Source organism: Protopterus annectens, chromosome 7.part0 (assembly GCF_019279795.1).
Source record: "Protopterus annectens isolate FY-2018-M chromosome 7.part0, PAN1.0, whole genome shotgun sequence".
In the NCBI taxonomy this organism is placed as follows: Eukaryota; Metazoa; Chordata; order Ceratodontiformes; family Protopteridae; genus Protopterus; species Protopterus annectens.
The window spans coordinates 1843203584-1843218879 of record NC_056739.1 but is presented as its reverse complement, the minus strand read 5'-3'; positions in this window follow the sequence as shown (position 1 = coordinate 1843218879).

Here is a 15296-nt window from a genome sequence, read left to right as displayed (position 1 = left end):
AGAGCAATGTTTAAAACATGTCCCTAATTTTGGGCCTTTGTCCCACTTTTATTCATGGCTTTGTCCAGATATCTTGCTCTAAGAGATTGAGAGGTATGATGTGACTGGGGTACAAGATGTAACACTACAGAATGGGGGATAATCTGCATACCTCTCACTGTACATGTTTTTGCAGAATGTCCAGCATTCCACCCCATATGTCTGCTCTGTTCCTCATACAGTTTTGTTTGTATGGTAATATACTGTACAATACAGTCATTGAATTGTTGTAACTACTGACACATTTAAGTGATGGCCTTTATATCCTGCAGCTAATCTGACCTGTTGCAACCTGCTTTTATACTAGCCACCTTCTAGGTTACTCCGAGCACATGTAATGTCTGTCTGTAGTCTAGGCCCTTTGTCCCCATTCTCTCTGGCTTTGTCCAGCTTCCTTGCAGTAACAGGGGTTATGAGAGTCTGTGGGAATAGCATCATATGAGTAACTCACATGGAAAAGATGTAGATGCTGCCTGATTCAAACCATCAACAACATTACCCATGCTAATATCCCTAGCCCAGTGAGCCACACCAGCTGCCAGGTAGAGAGGTTTCATTCCTCACACTATCAACAGCATACAGACATACACTGTCACCCCTGCATTATGTGGGAAATACAATGTGTGGCCAGGTTCTATGCCACAGCCCTATTAATTGTCTGGTCTACTGATATATCACTGCAGACATACTGTTACAGCAGCTGTATGGGAACACTGATGTATTGAGGGTGGGAGACGACCAGCTCATGATCTGCTGGCATACACAGTTGTGTGACTGTTCTGTGACACCACTGTTTGTCATCTCCCTTTAATAATGTAGCGGGGTTTCCAGCCATGTGGCCTAGTGAATATTATGGGGCAGATACTATTGGATAGAGTACTTGTTGTCCCAGGTTTCTGTTAGATCTCTACAAGTAGCCCAGTAGCCCACTATATCTCTTGCATAGGGTTTATATCACATAGTCAAACTTGTACAAGTTCGAACCTCATATGGTCGAGACCATAAGTTCAAACTTGTACAAGTTTGAGTGTTTAAATGGAAATCTCCACAAGGGGAGGTTTCCTTTCATTTCAATGTGGTGTGATCTCGGAGTTGGTATATTTAAGTAGCGGGGGGTGCAGGGGAGCTTGCCCCTCTGCTTACAACAGTTTCTTTTGTTTTTACTTCTTTTTTTATCACTAGTCGAAGTTTTGTAACTTTGAACAGAATGGTTCGAACATTCTGTGTTCAAAGTTATAAAACTTTGACTATGTGATATAGACCCCGTTGCATACATGCGGCAGGTCCACACATATGCTACCATATTCTAATACCTCTTACAAGTGGTGATTAGCTGTGTGACTTACCTTGCGAATGCAGCAGTTGACAGACCTGTAGTTTGTGGCTGGCTCTGTATGATGCACGCAGTCCACAGCCAGTACATGGTGAGTTACAGGTTGTGTGGGGTGAATGGCATCATTTTTACTAATATGTATATGAGTCAGAGTAAGGTGTCAGTCCCTAGGGCCCTAAGTTGTCAGTGCATGTGCTATCCATTGCCTCTTGGCCAAGGCCAGGTCATACTGGGCATACCTATGTCTGCCTACAGGAATAACCTCAGGTGTTTCCACCTTGGAATCCACCTGTGGGTGTGGCTGTGGTGACCTAGGCACTGGTGGGGGGCTTTAATCCTTCCCTTTGCTGATCCTGCTGCAGCTGTTTACTCAGTATCATATTGTGTAGCATGGCACATACTGTGAACATGTGTGCACATGTGGGAGGAGAATACTGCAGGGGTCCACCATATATATTGAGGCACCGGAACCATGACTTCAGCAGCCCAAACATATGCTCTATGATGTTTCTAGTTTGTGTGTGTTCCTCATTATGGCATTTTTCGGTGTGTGTGTGCATTTCTAATGGGTGTTATCATCCATGGTTCCAGTGCATCACCAGCATCCCTCAGTAAATGGCAGTGTTGGATGTCCCCTCTAGAAAACATCTGATACAGCCATGATGCATGTCAGATATGGGATAACTACCAGTGCTGCCAGCACACACATTCATGATAATGTCCTGGGCATTGCACACGACCTGGCAGTTGATGGAGTGGTACCTCTTGTGTTTGATTATACCCTCCTCACTGGGAGGTGCTTTGATGTGTACATGAGTGCAATCTATGGCACCCAGTACCTCAGGGTAGTGTGCTATGCTGTAGAAGTGTTGTATATGGATGACGCTCACCTCTGGGGTGAGGGGAAAATAAATGTGCTCACTGGCATGTGGTACCATGGCATCCAAGAACTGGTGGAGTACCATGGATATTGAGGCCTGTGTGACCCCCCCTATCATGTCTCCATTTGGTCTTTGGAATGTACCCATAGCTAATATCCTAAAAGCTGCACATACCTTTGTTTTCACTGGGATGGGTTCCCCTCTGCTGGCTCTGGGTCTGAGTTGAGGTCAGCCGTGGCCAGTGAGTTCTTGTAGTATGTACCTGTCCACCCTGTAGTGCTATACAATCTCCAGCTCATGTAGCCCATGGCAGGTTACCCTGTGTTTGAACACTGTTCTCCTTCTCAGTCTAGGCCTATGATCAGCAGCAGCAGCAGCACTGACCTCAGCATCTAGCACATCTGTTTTTAGCAGACCTGCAGTACCCCCTAGCATTTTTTCAGTTAAAAGTCCCAAGTCTGTACTCCACTGGTGCAGAGTATGGGGGTGAAATCAGATTGTAGGGTTTCTGGAACCTTTATAGTGTTCTACTGTAGGTGTACCCTTTGTGATTGGCTATCTATGATGCATTCCACCTGCCAAGTACATGATTAAGAACTATTAATGGCCCTATTTTAAGTGGAATAGGGGTCAGCAGTAATTAAGATATTATTTCCTTTCTCAGCCAATTTTTTAAACAGCATTCCTCTCTGAGCACTGTGGCGCACCACACAAACATGTGTGGCAAAGGTAAACAATACTCAGTAGTCATTGTAAATGCCCCATGAAAGGTCATGCTCAGTATGGTGGGGTGGCAAGCAAAGATATTCAAACCTGCTGAAACATGTGCCCCAAAGGCAAACAAAGCTTCGCAGACACTGTACATGCCCCTCCTATGGAGCACAGTTGTACGCCATTCAAATAGGAGTTGCTGTGCTGCAATGAGCCTAAAAGAATGCGGACACACCCCCTTTTGTCATCAGCTACCTCTTGTGGACACCAACATGGTTCTCTGCCTACACTGATGAGATCTGTGGACATGGATATCCATTTGTGGTATTCAGTAACCCCATTTCCTTTGCACAGAGATCCATGCACACAGCCTGGGAACTACATAGTTCCAGACCCTGACTCGTTAGCAACCACAGCAGTCTACAATTGTACATACTCCACTTAGGGTCCTATAATGCATTACAGTCACATACTGCTAATTTTCATTTTTACACTTTTTAAATTTTTTTCTTAACATGTTTGTGTACTGCAACATACTGCGCAAACATAACCTGATTATTAAAAAAAATATATTGTTTTAAAATATTTTCCATTCGTTTTTGGACACGTAGAGGATAGTTGTGCACATATCTGTCTGCTTTGCTATTTCTGTCCTTAGTGCACTTTTGCAATCCCTGTTCTCTGTTTAACATCCTGTACACATAATTTTTCCATGTACATTTTGGACACTAGCATGGGGTCTGCAGGACTACCTATCTGCTTGCTGGATTGCTCTACCACCCTCATTTGCATGCAACTCACCTGCTTATGAGGTGATTTGCATGCCATGGATACTTCCACTTCTGTGCTGGCATGCTTGCCCCTCAGCTCTGTTTACTGAATTGCAAACCTGCTTAACTTTGTGTAAGCAGTGTGCCACTATGTCTACATGGAAAATAAGTTATTTATTTATTTTTATTTATTTCAGTTTGATTACCGGGGAAGTTATTGTAACAGTTGTTAAATTCCCCCCATTATTTACAAGGTAAAAAATAACTATCAGCTTATTTGAGTAGCATAGTTAAAGAGAATACCAGTATAATAAGAGAAATGAAAGATGTTAGAGGACAGGTATGAAGATCTCAGGAACAAGTATTGAGTATAATAATAAATTATGTAAAGAAAATGTACAAAAAGAATGCCATGTTAAAAACTGACAGGACAAGTAAATAAGGAATTAGAAAATGAGATTTCCATATATGAATTAGGTGAGGTGCTTAGACAAGTTAATTTACAGCTGATTTCAGGATCTATCTATGAATTTTGTAAGAATTTTCTGGCTTGGCAGAAAATACTTCTTAAAAGTTATGAGTTAGTGGTTAAATGAAGGTTTTATGTATAAAGATTTATGCAGTGGCATACTTAAATTTGCATGGAAAAAGGAAGATAAAAATAAAATTGGAAATCTATAGTATTTTTTAGGTGTTTATAACATTTTAATTTCTTTGAAACATCCTTATTAAAAAGATGACATACACGCATATATAATAGTATGAAGAAAAATAAGACCTATTACTATGTTTTATTTTCATGCAGTACTCACTTTAGCAATTGTCATTAATTCCAGCATTACATACATTATTCAGTTTCTACCTTCCCTTAAATTTGACTCCTGCTCATGAGCACTATTCTGCATGTATTGCTCCCCACAAATTCCATTTATTTCTATATAATTTGCACCTTCCCTTTTTTTTAATGATCTCACTTCCAATTCTTTTTTCTCTTTTACAATATCAATTAAAATTGGTTGAGTAGTATATCATTTGCATTAGTTATGAATGTATTAGTCAGATATGTAAATTTGCACATGAGCAATGCTACTTATATTACTAATGAAGTGATAAAACTTCCAGTCAACTTTACTTATGCAGATGATAATATATGGATTACAAGAAACAGAGTCTGGATATATATTAAAGATAGGAGGACTATCTTTCTTGATGAAAGATATATCTGTGTTATGAATAAGATTTGGGGTAAAAAATGTAAGCAAGGAACAACGGAATAGGATACTAGATGACATAAAGCAGCTTTGCTGTTTTTATAAACCATACAAGATATCGTTTACTAAAAAAGTTTATTTCATTAATTCACTTATACTGGGAAAGACTGCACATTCAGTTAGTGTCTACATTTTGCCAATAAAATATGAAAAAGAAATGCTACAAGTGATTTTTCTTTTATATGGGGTTCAGGATTAAATCCACTGAAGAGAGAAGACCTATACATGGACAAAGAAGATAGAGGTTTAAGATTAATAAATCCAGCTGTTTATGCTGCTTCTTTGAATTTGTATAAAGTTTTGTTTTTAATAAATTATACAAATGAAAAGTTAGTAGTAAATTTACTAAGGTACAAATATAAGCAGCATTGGGATATATTAAAAAATTCAAAAGAGGAAAAGCATGTTTAAATTAAGTAATATAGATGCAAAAGCCTGGAAACCTAAATTTCCTTAGATGTCTGTCAGTAGTACACTCCCATGTCCCCTGTTGCTCTGCAGGCAACTCAAATGCACACTGAGCAGCACCACCATAGTTCTTCATCCTAAGCTGTAAACAGAATAAACCCCTCTATTATTCCTACATCATAAAATTATCTAACTTACCCACTCTCCAACAATGCTATGGTATAAACTTGCCATTATGGATGATCACTTTTCCAGCATTTTTCTGGCAAGCCTGATTGAGTTGGGCATCCTGAGGCAACGTAGTAATTGCCTCATGTACACTGACAACCACTTAGTCCTGAAACAAACAAATACCATATATGAGAGATGACCCTGACTAACTGTCTTCTCTTCTATTTCCTATGTCTTCTCTGCTCCTAACATGAGTGTATTCTACCTACTTACATCCTCTTGCTGTTTCCTATATATCTTGTATTTCACTGTATCACATGATACATTTGTATAATTAATCAACTGTTTATACTTGTTTATCCTGCTTGCAATTGAAAACAACTATTTTGTTTTTATATTTATTGCATTGCATATCACCTCATCATGAGCTAGGTATGCTTGTAATGACAACTGTATCGAATCTGTATGGCTGTAATCTGTTTAGACCCTTTTTAACTACCGTTATAATTCTTTGAATTTATGATAGTTATTACAGTTGTATATTGTGTCTGTGTATGGCTGTAACTGTTTAGAGCTATTTTACTACTGTTATACTTCTTTGAACTTGTGATTATTTTTACTGTATAAATTTGTCTGTGTTGGAGCTTTTCTCCCCGGGCCTCTACTGAAAATGGATTTTATTCCAGTTAGACTAGCCCGGTCAACAAATGCAAAATAAATAAAATAAATAAATAAATGATATTACACTATCAATTTGGAAATAATCCTCTCACATAACAAAAAACAAGACAACAAACAGGTTGTTTGCTCATGCACTTCATCTCTCACACAAAATCATGACACAACACACAAACCCATATACATGGAAGTACTCACTAGAAGCCTACCAAAATATCAGAGACCTCCCGAGCGCAAATTATCTGCGCACATCAAGATGAGTAGAAATCACTGCACATAACAACACAAATGTCAGTGTCTCACCAAATAAGCCCCTAAGGTAGAACACCTCAAAATCTAATGTCTTGGTCATAGGAGACTCCATAGTGAGACACACACAGATGCCCCCCTCACCAGACTCGACAAGGAGAAGGTCACAGTCAGTGATCTATCAGGTGCCAGGATCTGACAGATCATGCATGCACTCAGATCACTCAACAAGTACCGTTATAACTGTGTCATAGTCCACGTTGAGGTAAATGCCTTGAGACTTACCTCTCTGGACATTATGAAGAGAGACATGAATGAACGCTCAGATTATGTGTCTTAGGCAGGTATGACTCTAGCCCTAAGCAGCATTCTATCTTCACCCAGGATGATGCCACAATATAAACAAAAATTTGCTTCTGGTGTCATTCCAGGGGGATCCAGTATTAGTTAGCCTGGGAAGACATGGTCAGCAGGCTACACTGCTTTACCAGAGGTGGTCTGCACCTGTCTCCCCTAGGCTTTCGGATACTGGCTAAGCTGATTGCCTCTCCCATAGTGCTGTTGTTAGGCAATGCCAAAATGACAGCATTTCCAACATAGCAAAATATACTCAAGACAAATTCAAGGTTCTGCTGCTAAATGCTAGGAGTCTAAACATGAAATTGCACTCCCTGGAAGCACTCCTCATCTTGGAAGATGCTGATGTCTGCACAGTCAAGGAAATATGGTTCAAGGCCGCAGACAGCACCCCACCTGTGCAAGACTACAATGCCTTCCACATGCTCAGACCTCATAATGACTATAAAAGAACCAAATGTGAAGGTGTATCCATGTTTCATTAAAGCCAAGTACACCTCAAGATTGGTCAGACAGTATGACTCTGTTGAACTACTCCATGCCCAATTAACTATAGGAAAAACACCCTAACACATCATTGCTAGCTATAGGTCCCCCTCCATGAACTAAGAAAAGCACAATGCCTACCTAGATTTACTGGCGTCAGTCACCATACAGCCCAACACCTTAATCATGGGAAATTTCAAGTTATCCATCCATTGACTGTGTAACATATACAAGCTCAACCATGCTCACCCAGAGGTTCCTGGACTTTGTTAATGCAAATGTTCTGGAACAGATAGTCTGCACCCCCACAAAGGGCTTTAATGTACTTGACATAGTACTCACCAACATGGGTGGTCACTGCACTGCTCCCTGTGTGACGTCCTCCCTGGAAAGTTGGACCATAAATCAGTCTCATTCAAAGTACCTACTGGACCCTACATCTCCAAAGCAGCAAAAAATAAATAAATAAATAAATAAAATAAGGAACTTGTCCAAAGCAAACTACAGCCTATTAAGTGATGGTATAAAAACTTTATAACCCCTGCAATCACAGGCAATAATGACTCCTGTGCAGAGATGTACACAAATGCCCTGCATATTCATCTTAGCAACTGTATAGACTTGGTTGTACCCAACCAGATTAAAACCAGGCCCTCCTGAAAAAACAAGCCACATTGGTGGATATGTAGTATAAACAGTTTGTTTAACAAAAGGAAGAAACTGATGTCCAAGAACAAGGGGCAACTGCCTGTGGAGAGAAAGAATTCCTTCTGCAGAAGTCTTGTAAAGTCCTCTAAAGCTAATTACAAAGGTAAAATAGTATCCATAGTCAAGGATAATCATAAGGCATTTGTTAACTGTGTCCAAAATCTAAAAGGGAGGGCCCAGCTATGTGCTGAATTTGTATTAGATGGTACTACTCACACTATACCAGAGGATATTGCCAACCTCCTAGCTGACAGATTTGGTGCAGACGTAACCCCTCTATCGTCACCAGCCATACCCCAAGGTATACCTGACATCAGTTCTCTACCTAGTATCTCTAGAGACCAAGTCATATCTCTGCTCTCCAAGGCCAAAAACACTGCCTCAGTGGGACCAGATAACATCCCAACTTGCTTACTAATCAATCTAAAACAGGACCTAACTGACCCAGTTGCTGTTGTCTTTAACCATAGCCTGAGAACTTGCTTTGTACCAGCAGAATGGAGAACAGCAACAGTAATCCCTTTGTACAAGGGGGGGGGGCGGCTATTAACCGATCCTGGGAACTATAGACCCATAAGTCTAACCAGCCTCGTCTGCAAGGCCATGCAAAGGATCATCATGAACTTTATCAACAAGGACAAAGGCAACCTTCAGACTCTAGACCCAACCCAGTTTATCTTTGTTAAGGATAGATCATGCTTATTGAACCTGGTAGACTTCTTCAAAAAAGTCACCAAAGCCGTGGATGAAGGTAAGGCAGTGCACACCACCTATCTGGATCTAGCTAAAGCCTTTGACGTAATCCCCCACTCGGGTATCATTAAAATCTCTCCCAGTTAGATGGTAACCCTTACATCACTAGATGGGTAGCTAATTGGCTCACCAATGGAACACATACTGCCATAGGGTATCTATATTAGAACATCGAAGTTTCAGAACTTCGAATGTTCTAATATTGAACCCTATTCAGTGAAAGCTGAAAATATCGAAGCAACAGAAAACCGAAACTTTTCCTAGGGAAAGAATTTGGATGTCCATTTCTGTTGCTTCGGTATTTTCAGCGCTGTGGTGGAAAGTTCCGAGTCAGGTTCAGGTAAGTGTGTGATTGTGTGGACGTGAGGGTTAGGGCAGATTAGGTGAGTTAGGGTTAGGGTGCCGGTTAGGTATGTGTGCGATTGTGTGGACATGAGGGTTAGGGCGGGTTAGGTGGGTTAGGGTTAGGGAGCAGGTGAGGTGAGTGTGTGATAGCGACAGACCTTAGGGTTAGAGTTTGGGTTAAGGTAAGTGGATAGTTAGTGGTGTGTGTATAGTTTATTGTAGGGTTAGGTGTAAGATTTTAGGTGTGTGTGTGTGGATTGCTGTTTGTTTGGTGTGCTTGTGTTGTGTGTATGTGTTTTGGAACAGCAAATTTTTTACCTAGGAAAAAATTTGCTGTTCTGTATGTTTGATGTTTTCAGCTTTTGCAGAATAGGGTTCGATATTAGAACATTCAAAGTTTTGAAACTTCGATATTCTAATATAGACCCGCCATATGTGGTGACTCTACCTCTGCTTGTAGACCTGTCCCCATTGGTATACCGCAAGGATTTGTACTGGGACCTTACTATATGGAATCTATTTCTCTGAAGTCGAGGCAAAAGTAGCCTTTGGCTCACTAAGTTCACTGATGATTGTAAACTAGGTGCAATCATTAAGTCTCCGATGATGTTAACATATTACAGCAGCAGCTAACACAAACTAATGACTGGTGGCAAAGTCATGGTTTAAAACTAAATGCAAAAAAATGCATTTAGTTTTAGACCATTTATTATTCCATTCCTTAAGACAGATACAACTTGATATTGTTATTAAAGGTAAGAAAATTGATATTCCAGTTTATTTTACCTGTAAGTCTAAGTTTGTAGTATATCTGGTTGTTTGCCTGTCCTGTCCTGGAAGTTGTAGGATGTATGAACATATTCATTCTATCTCTTTCGGTGGTATGAACAATCCACTTAACAAGCATTATTTAACCATTGGATGTAAGGTCTCCTTGAAATTTGCTGTTTTATAACAGGTTAATCATTTTTTTGAATAGGTTTAATGCAGAGGATGAATTGGACTAGAGAGAATATTGCTAGCAGGTGAAGATGGATGCCTGCAACCCTCCATATCTGAATGACAAAGAACATTTTAAAGTGTATTTAAATCGGAAGAGAATTAGGCACAAATTATCTAATTAATATTATGTGATTTGAAGTTATATAAATGCTGAATTAATTGTATTTATTCAGTCTGAAGACGTTTCACAACAGGTTAAAGTGCTTACTGCATGTGCTGATAATAAATTGTGCTTTATTTAAGTTTTGGTCACTTTTTGATCACTATTATTCCATTTGGCAAAGCAGAATTCCCCACTAACAGCACCCCTCAAACTTCAAACCCAGTGGTGCGGATCTGGGAACACAGGTCGACAACAATCAGAACTTTGACCGCAAGGTTTCCACAGTGGAAAGGAAAGCCTTCTATATTGTGCATCTCATAAGTAAAGTCATCACATCCAGGTGTAAGGATGTTGTAACCCCATTTTACATGACCCTAATGAGACCATTAATAGAGTATAATGTTCCCTCCTGCATGTATATCACCAGACACCTGCAGCAACTGAAGAGACCACACAGGTTTCTCACTAAGAAGATACAGGGACTCCAAACCTTGACCTATGTGGATAGACTGAAAGCCCTGTCACTGTACTCTGTGTCATATAGACTACTGAGGGGTGACTTGTTCCTGGCCTACAGGATAGTCTCTGATGCCAACCTGATGGAAATGGTGCACATCCCCAAATCAAATGGCACTAGAGCCATTCACTCTAGGGATCTCAACCTTGCCAGTGACATTAGCACAACATTCTGGAGAGACAGGTATGTCTCCTGAGATTGCGGCTGCTCTGGAATAAACTTACAAATCATGTGAGGCAGAGCTCCTCAATGGCCATATTCAAGCGCAGTCTGGACAAATGGATGGGTGACCGCAAATTCATCCCAGGGGTAGCACCCATGTTGCTCATGGACAGGGGAAGTAGGTGCTGATCTGTAAAGTACATCCATCTAAACAAGGGCAATTGGGGCAACCTGGGATTAACATGGCTGGGCTTATAAAGGCTCTAGGACTGCCAGCCTAATAACCTCCCAGGAACGTATAAATCTATTGAGATGTTATCAAAAATATATATTTTTATGGAAAATGAAAATTGATGAAATAGAAAATGAGAAGAAATTATGGTATAAAAATACCATGATACAATATTATTACATTAATCTTTGGGCTGAGCTAGGGAATGAAAATATTAAAGCTATAAAAATATGAAAAGCATGGTTCATAGGTTCATAGGTTGGTACTAGGCCATCGGCCCTAGGGCCTATACAAACCTAACCATAACAATTTCCTGGCTATTTCTTCCCATAATATTTACTTCCCTGGACCCCTGTCTAGCAGGGTGACTGTCATGATCCCTGGGGTGAATTTTCTATCCCCCATCCAATCGTCAAGGTTCCTTTTGAAGAGGACCAAAGAGGCACTCTGCTTGACATGTATGGGCAGTCTATTCCAGAGTCTGGGGCGTTACTGGGTCAGGAACCTATCCCTCCAGCATATTTGGTTGACAAGGTTTATATCCCTGGAGCATGTGGCTCTGAAGGATTGGGATTTCTTAAAGTGTCCAACATCTCTGGGTTTGACATGGCCTTGTATGTTAAGCAAAGATCGCCTCTGAGTAGACGATATGCGACAGAGTATAACTGGAGTTTTTTTAGATGGTCAGCATAGGGCATCTGCTTTAGGCCTGTGATTCTTTTAGTGAGGTATTTCTGTGGCTTTCCAGTTGTTGCAGATGTCTTGAGAGGTACATATCAAATGGAGCATTGTACTCTATAATGGGACTAATGATGGATGAGTACAGTGGGACAATAACCTCCTTTTTTCTGGATGAAAAGCCCTTAGTGATGAGATATGCCACATAGAAGGATTTCCTGACTATTGTAGCAATGTGGTTATTGAAGTTGAGACCACTGTCCACCTGTGTCACTAAGTCTCTTATCACACTTTCGGTGTTTAGTGTACTGCCACCTATGTGGTAATTCATGAGTACATGCTTTTTTGCCAAAGGGGATAACTATACATTTCTTGGCATTGAGCTTGAGCCCATGGCTCTGGCACCAAGCATCTGTTTCTGTAAGGCCCTTTTGTAGAATATCCACATCATTTGAGGATTCAGTAATGGCTCCCAGTTTGCAGTCATCTGCGAACTTTGTTAGCCAGAGTTCCTTAGTGATGGCCTGTACTTCAGAGAAGTAGATGTCAAACAAGAGCGGTCACAGGACTGAACCCTGGGGTACTCCACTTGTCACCTGTCTGGAGCTGGATTTGGAGTTGACTACCTTTACAGTGTGGGTTCTGTCAGTAAGCCAGTTGACAACCCATCAAGTGACATATGGATTAATGTCCAGCTTAATAAGTTTATCTATGTTTCTAGAGTGAGGGATGGTGTCAAAGGCCTTGGCGAGGTCCAGATAGGCTGTGTGGACCACCTTACCCTTGTCCACAGCTCTGGAGACTGATTCAAAGAAGTCAGTCAGGTTCCGGAGACAAGATCGTCCCTTCACGAACCCAAACTGGGTGGTGTCCAGTGTTTGAACATTGCCAATGTCTTTGTTTATAAGTTCCATAATAATACATTCCATGGCCTTGCAGATCAGGCTCGTCAGACTGAATGGGTGGTAGCTCCCAGGTTCCAAGGTGGATTTCTCGTGTGGAGTGGGATAACTGTAGCTGTGCACCACTCAGTGGGCATGAAGCCTGAGCTGAGGCTATGATTAAACATGGCACTTAGGTGAGGCACCAGTTCATTTTGTAGTTTATGTAGTACACAGCCTGGGATGTCATGTGGTCCCATGGATGCTGTATTCTTAGCTTTGGAGAGTGCGGTTTTCTACATGTGTGGCTGTTATTACCAGAATTTGGCAATCTTTCAGTATTGAACAGAATTGCCCACTTTGCTGCAAATTGCTCATATAGAACTCATCACTGTACTGCTTTGAGACAGCTCCACTGGCTTGAACTGCCCAAACTCCAAACCTACAATCAGCTCTGCCTCTGTCATTCTATCTATTACCTCCCCAATAAGTGTCCAGCTCTCAAAAACCTAGTACAACATCACTCAGCCAAAAGGCCTCTTAGATCATCAAGCAAACTACTACTAGAAGTCACCAACAGCTACAATAGCTTTGGAGATGCACTATATAGTAGTTCAGTGGCTAAAAAATGGAACTCTGTCCCTACAAGCATTCAAAACACATCATCCAAAGCCTCCTTTAAAGACCTCATCAGGCAACATCTCAAGCAAAGTTGGCAGTGCTATTATTGCTTCCCAGGCTAGTGAAAGCAGATAACATATACATACAAAATCTAGAGCACTTGATAATAGTTTTCACTCTTACTCACAAACACTGGCTAATCTACAATGTATGTACTGTACCTGTGTACTATGTATGTATTCTACTTCTGTTCCAAATTTCAGCTGTACACCACAAATGTATTAATTACCTTTATTTTTAAAATTAATTTTTTTTTGTTTGTTCTCTCCACTGTAACTGTTTATGTGCCGCATATCACTGTAAAAACACGTCTCTTGTAATTTGTGTGTATACTGATCATGTCTAAATAACTAAATGTGTCTGTAATTTTTCTTTGTGGAGCTTTTCTCCATGGGCCTCTGCTGTAAAAGGGCCTTTTCCGCTCAGTCAGACACCCCCGGTTAACAAATGTAAAATAAATAAATAAATAAAATAAATTTAGATGGGCCGTTTAGGGGGTGAGAGTGGGGTGAAATTGGCACTGAATTGATCTGCCAGGATATTGGCAATATCTTTGGGATCAGTATATTTAATGCCATTCTGTTGTAGCTCAGAGCAGGTCTGAGCATTGCCATTTAGATTCTTGACATAGCTATATAATGCTTTGTGGTTGTTATTGAAATCATTGGTAATTTTATTTTCATAACTAGCTTTGGAGGATTTTAAGAGGGATCTCAGCTTTTTACTGAGGTTGGTAAAGGAGTTTTTTGCATCCAGGGATTTTCCTCTTTTCTGCAACAGTTTCTTCCTTTTATTGTAAAGTTTGTTTATGGCAGGGAACACCAGATTGGCTTCCTTTTTTGGAAGAGAGTGTCTTGGTTCTATTTGGGATGGCACTAGTCATGCACGAGTGGATGTGGTTGTACAGTGCCTTAGTGTAGGATTCAGCATTTGAACTTTCAGTTCCCATCTGCATGGGTGTCATGAAGTTTATCACATCTGACTTGAGTAGCATGAAGTTGGATTTGGAGAAGTTTTTTACGGAGGTTTCCTTACTGGGGGGTGGGGGAGGGATGTGGATGTCAAGGGTGATTAGCTTATGGTCAGAACTGACCAATGAGGGGGTGACCATAGGTGTAGAGCTTTGATTTCCCATGTTGGTAATGACCAGGTCTAGGATATTGGAGCCCCTGGTGGGACTATGGATTAGTTGTTCCAGGGCATTGGAATTTATGAATTCCAATAACCGTTGGGCAAAGGTGTTGATACATGAGTATTTTTCCCAGTTAATGGCAGGGTAGTTGAAATCACTCAGTATTAACGTGTTTGGTTGTATCTTAATATTTTCCAGCATGTTTAGAAAGGTGTAGTGAGAATCTTGGGGCATGGTGGGGGATCTGTAGCAAGCTACAATTTGGATTGCAGTCTTACCTAGTGTTAGTTGCACCTGGAGACTTTCAGACGCATTGTGTTGGGCAACTAGCCTGGTGGTGTGACTATCCTTGGTGAATATGGACACTCTTCCACCTTTAATGTTTTGGTCCTGGTTTGGTGGCTGACAAGTGTGGTAAGAGTTGTAGCCTGGTATTGCAGGGGTGCTCTTTGCAGCCTTGAATCAGATCTCAGTTACTGCACAGATATCGATGTTCTCCATTTTTAGGACTGCCTCAAGAGAGAGAATTTTGAGGTTTAGACTTCTAGCGTTGAGTAGCATTACCTTCAGATTTTGCATGCTTGTACCTGTTACAGTGGTGGTTTTGTCCCTTTGAACCTTGCCTAAAAAAGGCACTATAGGGGTGGCAAGAGCTTTAGCCAGTAACCTGAATACCAGGGGTGACAGGTGCAGGCCATCTCTGGCAAAGCATAGTGGTCTGTCGATCATGGCATTCCAGGCAGACAGA